Source organism: Sinocyclocheilus anshuiensis, unplaced genomic scaffold (assembly GCF_001515605.1).
Source record: "Sinocyclocheilus anshuiensis isolate Anshui unplaced genomic scaffold, SAMN03320099.WGS_v1.1 scaffold332, whole genome shotgun sequence".
NCBI lineage: Eukaryota > Metazoa > Chordata > Actinopteri > Cypriniformes > Cyprinidae > Sinocyclocheilus > Sinocyclocheilus anshuiensis.
Genome location: NW_015554181.1, coordinates 2,129,305 through 2,139,724, shown reverse-complemented (window position 1 = coordinate 2,139,724; position 10,420 = coordinate 2,129,305). Strand labels below are relative to the sequence as shown.

General features: G+C 36.1%; 1 protein-coding gene across 2 annotated transcripts in view; it reads left to right on the top strand.

The window, feature by feature from the left end:
* LOC107671041 (leucine-rich repeat transmembrane neuronal protein 4-like) overlaps window positions 1-10,420 on the top strand; it is a 139,684-nt gene that overhangs the window by 24,943 nt on the left and 104,321 nt on the right. The gene's annotated exons all lie outside the window — the stretch shown is intronic.

The window sequence follows — 10,420 nt, the reverse complement described above, 5'->3', positions numbered from 1 at the left end:
AACGTTGTTACATTGGTGCCGAAACCCGGGAGGAAGGAGGGACACGCTGCCAGAGATCCCTCGCCGCTGTGGTGAATCTGCGGTGCCATCGAGCATGGCGGAGCAGTCTGCCTCCATGGAGGCTCGAGGCGGTGGGCTGGAGTGAGTTGCTGGGGGGGCGGACGAACTCGCTGCCAGCCGCCTGGGCTGTGGAGGGACGGCTGCCGTCCGTGAGGGAGCAGAGGAGTCGCCGCCGTTCGCCTGAGGCCGGAGCCTGCTGCCATCCGCCATGATGGGGAGGAGCAGGGAATGGGGGGCTCCTGCCGGCTGCCCGTTATGTTATGTTATGTTATGTTATGTTATGTTAGGTTAGGTTAGGTTTTAATTTTATTACATTTTTAAATAGCTTGGGCAGTCCGTATAATATCTTCAATACAGTCAATAGTATTTGTTTATTTATTTAGTCAGTTTAGTCAATTTAGTATAACATCGAAATTGGCCCTTTTTACTTTTCTAATGCATGTTTTTTGGTCATATTGTATACAGATTTCATCATAATCCAACTTGTTCTGCCTCTGAAGCAATTTTCTTTTTTAACTGACGTAACCTCGGACATGTGGGCTACTAGTTAATATGTTAACCAATAACCAACTGGCTTTTTTGTCATTTGTTTTAGACTACTGTTGTAAGTAATCCATTGTTTAACATAGTAATTAATGCTGGTGTTTTTGTTTGTTTGTTTCCCACCCTTTCCAATGCAGTGCTGTTTCTTGTTGTTATTTTCTTTCTTGCAATAATAATGGAAAAAAAAATGTTGATGCTAATATAAAAAAGGTTATGGCAATAATACTAATTAAGGATTTTAAATAGAAGTAAACTTGCATTCAACCTAACACACTTATTGTGATATTTATCCTGATATCACCCCAAAAAACGTACCTTCAAAAACATGGCTAAAGTTTGGAAATTGAATACGCCATCAACTAATTTTTCAAAGAAAGTTAAAAGAATGTGGAAGAACGGCCCCAATTTAGGTGTTTTGTTTCTCACCGACGAAAATATTCTCACTTTAATTAGATCTGTCCGAGACACAAAGCAAAAATCTGATGAAGTGCCTGAAGATCGCTTTAAGCCGAAGCGCAAAAGAGTAATTATCTGGCCTACACTGCTCAAACCTGTGTTCCTTCTGAGCGCTCCGTGAGCATTTTGCATGCTGTAACGCCTCACTTGTTTTTAAGTGCTGCCAAGCATTCTGACAAAACAATTCAATGTCTGCTGCACTTCATCTTTGGGCCTCTCCAGAGGTGAGGATACTTCACATGCTCTCATTGTGCCGTTTCTTGGCATGGAGCAGCGACGCACCGGATATCACGAGTGCCTGGAAGTGGAGACAAGAGGCGAAGCTCTTCATTACAGTTAGTTTTGTCGGTTTTGGCCACCAGCGTTTAAACCACACGGCACAATTGAGAGCCTATTGTGCTCTGTGAAAACAACAAAATCACAACCACCACATACCCCACACAAACTCTTGAGATTTATTGTAAAAATGCTTAGTGTTCGTAATGTGACGGCCATTATGCTTCACTAATGTTATGAATTTGATGAAATATGTTGCATGTTGAGTGGCTGAAGTGGAAATCTATGCCACAGTTTATATTTGTCCATTCCAGCACGTATACCTTTATCTATAGAATAAATTTACACACCACTATTTTTTTTTACTATTAGTTGTATTCATTTTTAATGAGCCGAAAAGAATGCACGTCACACCTCTGTTTATCAAATTGCACTGGCTACCAATAGTTGCTCACATAAAATTCAAGGCATTGATGTTTGCCTACAAAACCACCACTGGCTCTGCACCCCTTTACCTAAATTCATTACTTCAGACTTATGTGCCCTCTAGAAGTTTACATTCTGCAAGTGAACGTTGCTTTATTGTGCCATCCCAAAGAGGCACAAAATCACTTTCACGGACTTTTACATTAACTGTTCCCTCCTGGTGGAATGACCTGCCCAACTCAATCCGAGCAGCTGAGTCCTTAGCCATCTTCAAGAATCGGCTAAAAACGCATCTCTTCCATCTTTATTTGACCCTCTAACTCTAGCACTCTCTATTCTAATTCTATTCTATGCCTATGACTAATATGACTATGAATACTGTCTATACTGCAGAAAAATCATACAATTCTGAACATAGAAGAAAGGCTTTATTTGTTGCTTAAGCAAATAAATTAAGAAATTATTCAATAATATTCATATATTTATTTTCAAATATTAACATTTGATATTAATCTGATTGCAATTTACCAGAAAAATGTTACATGTGTTTTTTTTTTATTATTATTATTTGCTTATTTTTGGTGACCCATACTTGGAATTAGTGCTCTGCATTTATCCCATCCAAAGTGCACACACACAGCAGCATTTAACCCATCCTAAGTGCACACACACAGCAGTGAACACACACACACCGTGAACACACACCCGGAGCAGTTGGCAGCCATTTTTGAAAAAAAAAGAAAGAAAAAGCAGTGATTTATAGTTATTTTCAAATCTTCAGTGTACTGTCATTATAAAATAACTTCATTATTGTTTATTTAATTCTAACAAACAAGCTCTTGCTAAAAACTAACCAAAATTTCAAATAATTATATATTGGTATCGGCATACCAAAATATGTAAATAATACAACAGAGCAATTTTAAGTGTGATGAATGAACTGGAAGTAATATCAGTCGAAATATTAAATCTCTTTACAGCAATGTAGCATGCTGCTGTTTGAAATGTTTATCATTATAGTGCTTTCTGTTTCACAAAAAGTTGGCAGTATACAGTATGTACTGGACAATATTCATTAAGCATTACACCAGTGTTCCACTCCGAACGCAGCCAGTGACCCTAGAACACTCGACACAATCAGCGGTGGAAACACTCTGAGCACTTATTTGCTCGCCGTTTTCAAACACGCCGTAGGAAAATGAAGTCCATTAATTTCCATCCCTTTAGCGTTGTATAAATCACACACACACACACACACACACACGTACCAAAGAGGACGCCATGCAGGCTATCACTTAAATTGCAGGAATCGCACCACAGGCATCATTTCAGAAGATTTTTTTAGGCTTTTGTTCCTCCATTTGGGGAGGATTCAAAGTTTTGGTGACAGGCCGGCTTTAAGGGACTCTGTCTGGCGTGCTTCTCAGTAAACTGATTCCTCCTGGCAGCTGGGAGAACATCAGTGCCAGCGCAGACAATGGTGCACAGATCATCGAGTGCCACCGAGGAGATAGTGGGAGCTCGATCAGTTACTGTGGTTACCAGATTCCCTCAGCCAGAGGGTGTATTTAAGAATGAGTGTGCCGGTTCATGAGAGGGACATGTCAGCGCTGAGCATTCCTGCAGTACATGCCGCCATATAATTTGTGAGATTGCTTGACAGGCTGCATGATAAATATGAATTTGCTGAAGGAAAACCCTTTGTGTGGAAAGCAGGACAATGAATAGAATATAAAACAGGAGACTATTTTACATACCTTGAGGCTAATATACTGTATATGTACTGTATGTTAAATTCATGAAGCTTTATAAACAGGAGCCCCAAAAAGTATTTGCAAAAAATATTTTCCTAAGTATTAAGTATTTCCCTAAAAAATGTATGCGTCAGTGCATTAGTAACAAAATATCAAAACAGGTGGCAACTACAAACAAACGGTGCCAACGCTTTTGCAGAACAAACATGTTCATTATTATGTTTGACAGTCTGATTTACAAATGCTTTTTGTTTTCGTTGTCATCACTATAACTGAATTTGTATCATTTATAAGCCAACAAACATTTTTTGCAAGTGCGTGATTTTAAATATTTTTTTATCATAATATTTATTATTATTATTATTATTATAAATATAATAATATTTATTATTATTATATTATAATGATATTATATATATATAAATTCACATATTAATATTTTATGCTTTTGATCAAATATATTTTAAATTGGTATGATATTATTTTTAGTCATTTTGAAACATTTAAAATTGTGTATAGGGCATTTACATTGAAAAGTTAATGAAAAGTGTTGAAATAAGTGGCTTATTGAAAATAAGTGGCAATGGGCTTAATATTTTGTTATATAATGCAAATATTCAAAAATGTTGTCCTATGTGTTAAAATACTTGAGGCCACTGTATATCTAAAAAAAATATTTATGTGTATTAAATATATTATAAAAATATCACATTTTTTTATATACATAAAAATCTGAACAAATCATTTTTTTTTTAATATATACATTTAAATAAATGTTTAATATTTTTCTATCTATTTTTATTTGGATCCATGTACTTATTTTGGTGTGATAATATTTTGAAAAGGCAGTTCAATAATGTTTCATTAATTCTGTTCGATAGAGTGTTTGACAGATAGGAGTATGCAGCTTAAAATGTTCTCGTCTTTTGATTGTGTGATGCACTTTACAGACCCTTGTGTTTTTCCTTTACGTATTTTAAAATGCAGTGCAAACGTTAGTCTGTAAAAGTTGTCTCTAGTTTGGTTATGCATCATAGGCAGTTTTTAGGATATGCACTACATTTGCATACTACATTTTGCCACTCTTCCAGGGAGATTTGTTTTAGGTTGTATAAAAATTGTGCACTGTGATTTATAAACAGTGCTGCATGTACTCAAGTGGACTGAGAAGACTATAGGCTATAGCATCTCCAATGTTAATTTGGCCTCATGTGTATCCCACTGAAATATTTTTAGGGTTTTTTTAGCAGACTGACATTCTCATGCATTCTCGTGCAATAGCTCCATGAAGTTTGCACCATCCATTCCTCCTTCCACTTTAACAAGATGTCCAGTCCCTACTGATGAAAAGTCGCCCCACAGCAAGATGCTAACAGCTCCATACTTCACTGTGCAGCCAGATGCTGTTTTTCTGTGCGGGCAGCACTGCAGTTGCACTGCACATATAGCTTTGAATTTGTGGCTAAAATAAGCTCTATCCTGGTCTCATCTGAGCACAAATCTTTTCCCACAGTGCAGCTGGGTCACTGTTATGCTTTGGGGTAAACTCTAGAGTTGCTTTCACACACTTCTTTTTGAGTAATGGCTTCTTTTGTGTCCTTCATATAGAGCGGTATTATACAGAACTCTGTGTATGGTTGACTGGTCCACCTTCATCTGCTCAGTTTCTGGACTCTGTAGCGCCTTCAAAGTCATCTTTGGCCTCTCTGAAGCTTCTCTCACAAGCCTGCTTTTTTTTTCTCTCAGTGAGTTTTGAGAGACAACCAAGAATACGGTTGTTTTGATGTAGCAAACACTCGCTCACAAGCAAACACTTGGATATTTTTGTACCCATTTTTATTTTACTTGAACTTTTATCTTCTGATGTTATGTCAGCTTTTTAGCACCTTCCGGCTGTCCATGAACACAAATAATTACATTTTTGTGCAGAGTTTTTATCTAGAAAGCATGTAGATGTAGTAATTATAAACATGTTGAGTTCTCGTTAAGACTGTCTTGGTAAATTAGCTTCTGCAACACAAATGGCATATTGCACTTATTATTTTTTTTAACATAATCTTGCATTAAAATAAATTTTGACCTGCAGTACTTATATCTATTTTGCAAAATAAATAAATGGATATATCATAAATTGCATATTTTTCTGGCAACATTTCCTTACACATGAGGCTGAATATACAGATATTTGAGATCAAGATTTTAGCTGTTGCAGTCTAGAGGTTACAATATATAGCAAACAAAAGATATACGCACAAAAAAATATGTAAAAGTTGTGGAATAACAAAATAAATTCTTTGATGGATTTAAAAGGATTTTATAATAATATAAAAAGTATATAATTTATATAAATTATATTCGATTATATATATATATATACTGTGTATATATATATATTTATTTATTTAAAAAGTGTTTATAAATCCCTTGTTTGCGCTATATGTAAAAGTTTGTAGCATACCAAAGTAAATCCTTTAAAATATCAGGGGGGGAAGTGTTATATGCTCCATTAATGCTTTAAATGCTCCTGCATACATTGAGGAAAAAAAATTAACTTAAATGATTTTAGCAAATGGCTGCAATATAACAAAGGGTGAAAAATTGAAGGGGGTCTGAATACTTTCCGTACCCACTGTGTATATATATATTTATTTATTTAAAAAGTGTTTATAAATCCCTTGTTTGCGCTATATGTAAAAGTTTGTAGCATAACAACGTAAATCCTTTAAAATATCAGGGGGGGAAGTGTTATATGCTCCATTAATGCTTTAAATGCTCCTGCAAGGCATTCTGCAATATAAATAAATACTCCACTAACCATAGCATATAAAAGAGGCTTTGGCTAGATTGGAAGTGCTGAATTTCACTGAGAATATTATCCGCTGATAACACTTGATTTGAGACCAGGGTGCAAGAAGAAGTGGAACAGGTTGCTGCCAAGTGAAAAAAAATAAAAAGACTTCAAAGTCTTGTGAAAATTATACCCAGAAGTGCTATATCACGGTAAAAGCAATTTAGTAATGGATAGGACATAGGCTGCTTACAGCCCATCTGCCAGCAGCTGCTGTGTAAATAGAGAGAGCCTCAAACAAGCCTTTGAATTTTGACCCTTTTCTTCCCTCTCGACTATCTAGAGGAACAGTAAGAGCACTTTCTGGAGAAATCTGCTTAAAAATACAAAACGGATGCTATACATCTAAAGAGAGTGGCAGGTGGCAACAATTTAACTCTTACAAATAAAGGTTCTTCAGTGGTTCATCCGTTTTTGGAATTTGGCTTCGCCTGCCAAACAACCAGATGAATGTGAACGTTAACGGCTCTTTCTGGTCATTATAGACCCTACAGCATAATGGAAAATGCAAATGCAAAAGGAAGCAATAGAAAAGAGAATACAACTAAAAGATGGACAAAAGAAGAGTAATAGATATGCGAGAAAAACACAGGGATGAGAGACACAGGCTGATGGGACGGCGAATCGATATCACATGTTCGGTAAAACATACCCTGCACAGATAAATCAGGATCTGAGATTATACAAGAGCAGAGAGCAGAAGCTTTTCATCAATTGCAGATCAGGAGCCGCTATCGATCTCCACGGCTGTGCCGCATGTTTGACGCCGGCTGCATCTCTCGGCATGTGGCGTTCCCCGCATGCCGTTCCCCCCATGCGTTAAATAAAGGATTGAAGGAGAGCCGGCTGATTTAGGTCTTTTCTGCCAATGGCATTCAAAGCCGCTGAGCCTTTTGCCAATCAGGTTTTGATTAAGGATTGTTTAAGCAGATGCACGAGAGTAGATGTCCTTATTAAAGCGACGCCGCATACATCCATCACATCAGAGATTGAACAATCAGCTTTCACGCTGAGTGGAGAAAGGGCCAATTGTCGTTCAGTTTGATTAAATGATCAATGCTTTCAGACATGCATTGTAAACACTGTGTATTTATGCCAGAAGCTGTGACGGTTCAAACTGCCAGTCTTAATTAGGACATAGGTGGACATCTCTGTCCGAAGCACTTTACTTGACACTCAGATCACATTGCACGCCTGTCATGTCAGATTTGTCCACTAGTCAGAGTAGTGACAGTGTAGCCAGGGTCAAGACCGAGTCAATGCTCAACATCCTGTCACTATTAAGCACAACAGCAGTGATGAATGAATAACAGCCCGTTTTACTTTCAGCTTTGATTGAAGCATAAATGTTTATATGTTCCCTTTGGTTTGCACTTCCATTGCTTTGAGCATATCAGAATGCTGTATACTGTATGTCCATTCATTTTTGTCTATATGTAGCTGTTTATTTATTTATTTATTTACATTTTTAGATTTTATAATATAGTTAAAATTTTAAAGTAAAAATTTATATATATCCCATTATTTCTTATCTATCTATCTATCTATCTATGTATATCTCTCTGACTATCTGTCTGTCTGTCTGTCTGTCTGTCTATCTATCTATCTATCTATCTATCGATCTATCTATCTATGTATATCTCTCTGATCTATCTATCAATCATCTGACTATTTCTATCTATCTGTCTATCTATCATCTGACTATTTCTATCTATCTATCTATCTATCTATCTATCTGTGTCTCTGACTGTATGTCTGTCTGTCTGTCTTTACTTGACTTTTTGACAGGATAAAAGTGACACAGTACTCGAATAATCGACTGATTCCATTATAATGCCATATTTTGCAGCATAATGCAACCATTTACAATGGCAATTCAAAAATATTTACACTTGGTGAAATATCAACATTTTTATAGAAACCATTTATATTTTGTGATCTATCAACATTTTTATAGCAGGCATCAGCAAGCAAATGATACCAAAGCTTGGAAACATGGTAATCATAACGTTGTAATGCTTGATAATCAGAGTGTGTCCAAGTGATGTTTGTTTTCATTTTCAACACTGTAATCTGTAGTTGTATCATTTAGTCAACAAACCTGTTTTAATACATTTTTTTAAAGAGTGTTTGGACTTTGTCAGGCAATATATCAATCTTACATTATTATTTTTTCAGCATAATTAATATATTTGTTTTATATAATGACATTTTTTTATTCTTCATATATTATATTATATTATATTTGTAATAATAGCCAAAAATACATTGTCTGGGTCAAAATTATTGATTTTGTTTATGGCAAAAATCATTAGGATATTTTAAGTAAAGATCATGTTCCATGAAGATATTTTGTAAATAAATACCGTAAATATATTTAAACTACATTTTTGATTAGTAATATGCATTGCTAAAGACTTCATCTGGATAACTTTAAAGGCGATTTTCTCAATATTTTGATTTTTTTGCACCCTCAGATTCCAGATTTTCAAATAGTTGTATCTCGGCCAAATTTTGTCCTATCCTAACAAACCATACATCAATGGAAAGCTTATTTATTTTGTTATGATGCAATTTCAAAAAAATTGACCCTTATGACTGGTTTTGTGGTCCAGGGTCACACACACACACACAGATATATATATCTGAAATTGCGATTTATGCATCATATATATATATATATATATATATATATCTGTGTGTGTGTTTTATTCACATATCTTTATTTCTTAATTGTGTTGTTCTTGTCTTCTGTCACCAAAACAAATTCCTTGTGTGTGCAAACAATGTTTCGAAAAATGTGCCAAAGCAATTGAGAAAAACTGTAAAAGCATGAATTAGATCTTTTTCCATTTTGATGACATCAGCTACAGAAAGTCATTAGTAAATTGTGTGTGTGTGTGTGTGTGTGTGTGTGTGTGTGTGTGTGTGTGGTGTTGTATTGCTATCAGCCAAACAGTGTTGAGCCATGACATCATCATGCTGCAGCTACAGAGTAATTAGTCACATGGCATTTATAGCTAAGTTTATTGGCTCAAAAACAGAGTCCAAACTAAAGTGCGTGTGCTAAGATTGCAAAGTTCAGATTGTGTGCTGGCATTTAGATGAATGGTAATACTAACTCTCCTGGTATTATAGACCTCCTTTCTAGTATTTATGTGTTTCAGAGTCTAAACTGCGGGTTTGTTTACCATGGTAATGGAAGGTTTTCTATTAGGATTCCTAGAGCATAATTACTAAATAAAAGAAGAGAGCAAGGGAAGCTACTGCTATAGTCTAAATTGAATATTGAACACGCATCATTCTGTAAAGCTAGAGGAATAGAAACGTATGTGTCTGACATCTTTTAATGCGCTGCTTCAAATTCCAATTCTGCAGCAGTGACTGTTTCATTTTCAAACACGTTTATATATCGCCTGGCCTTCTGCAAGCTTTCCTTCTGCGTATACCGACACACACGTGTAATAATAGCCACCGAGCCGCGCGCAGAGACCCATGAAACCTCTGGTGTTTTATGATTGTTTTAAAATACTCTGTTTCTCCTCACTTTTGCTTATCGTTGGCGCACAGAGGCTGATTTTATGAAATCGAGTCCCAGATCCGCCATGTTCCTGGGTGTCTCACAAGGCGCTGCGGTTTTCATTGTTTGCCTGGAGTACCGTTTTCGAGATATTCCTTCCTGCTAGAGATTCCAGTTAACGGTAAAGGGGACCCGGGGGCTTCATATTCACTTTGTGAAACGATAGTAACTCTGTCGCATTTTTAACCAGCCAGTGGAGCAAGCATCTCCATAACCGCAAAAGGAACCGGCTGTTTGTAGACGAATCGGCCTAATTCAAACTTTGCAGAAAAGAAGCCTCAAAAAATTAGACCAGAATAAGAATGGCTGTCTTTCTAAGAAAAGCACACATTTACATGCACTAATATTTGTCAATCACAACAAATCCAGTCCGATTGCAACTTATGAAAGTTCTGTTTATATGAACCCTGGATTTTGAAATCTGATCATATATATATATATATATATATATATATATATATACAGTGGGTACGGAAA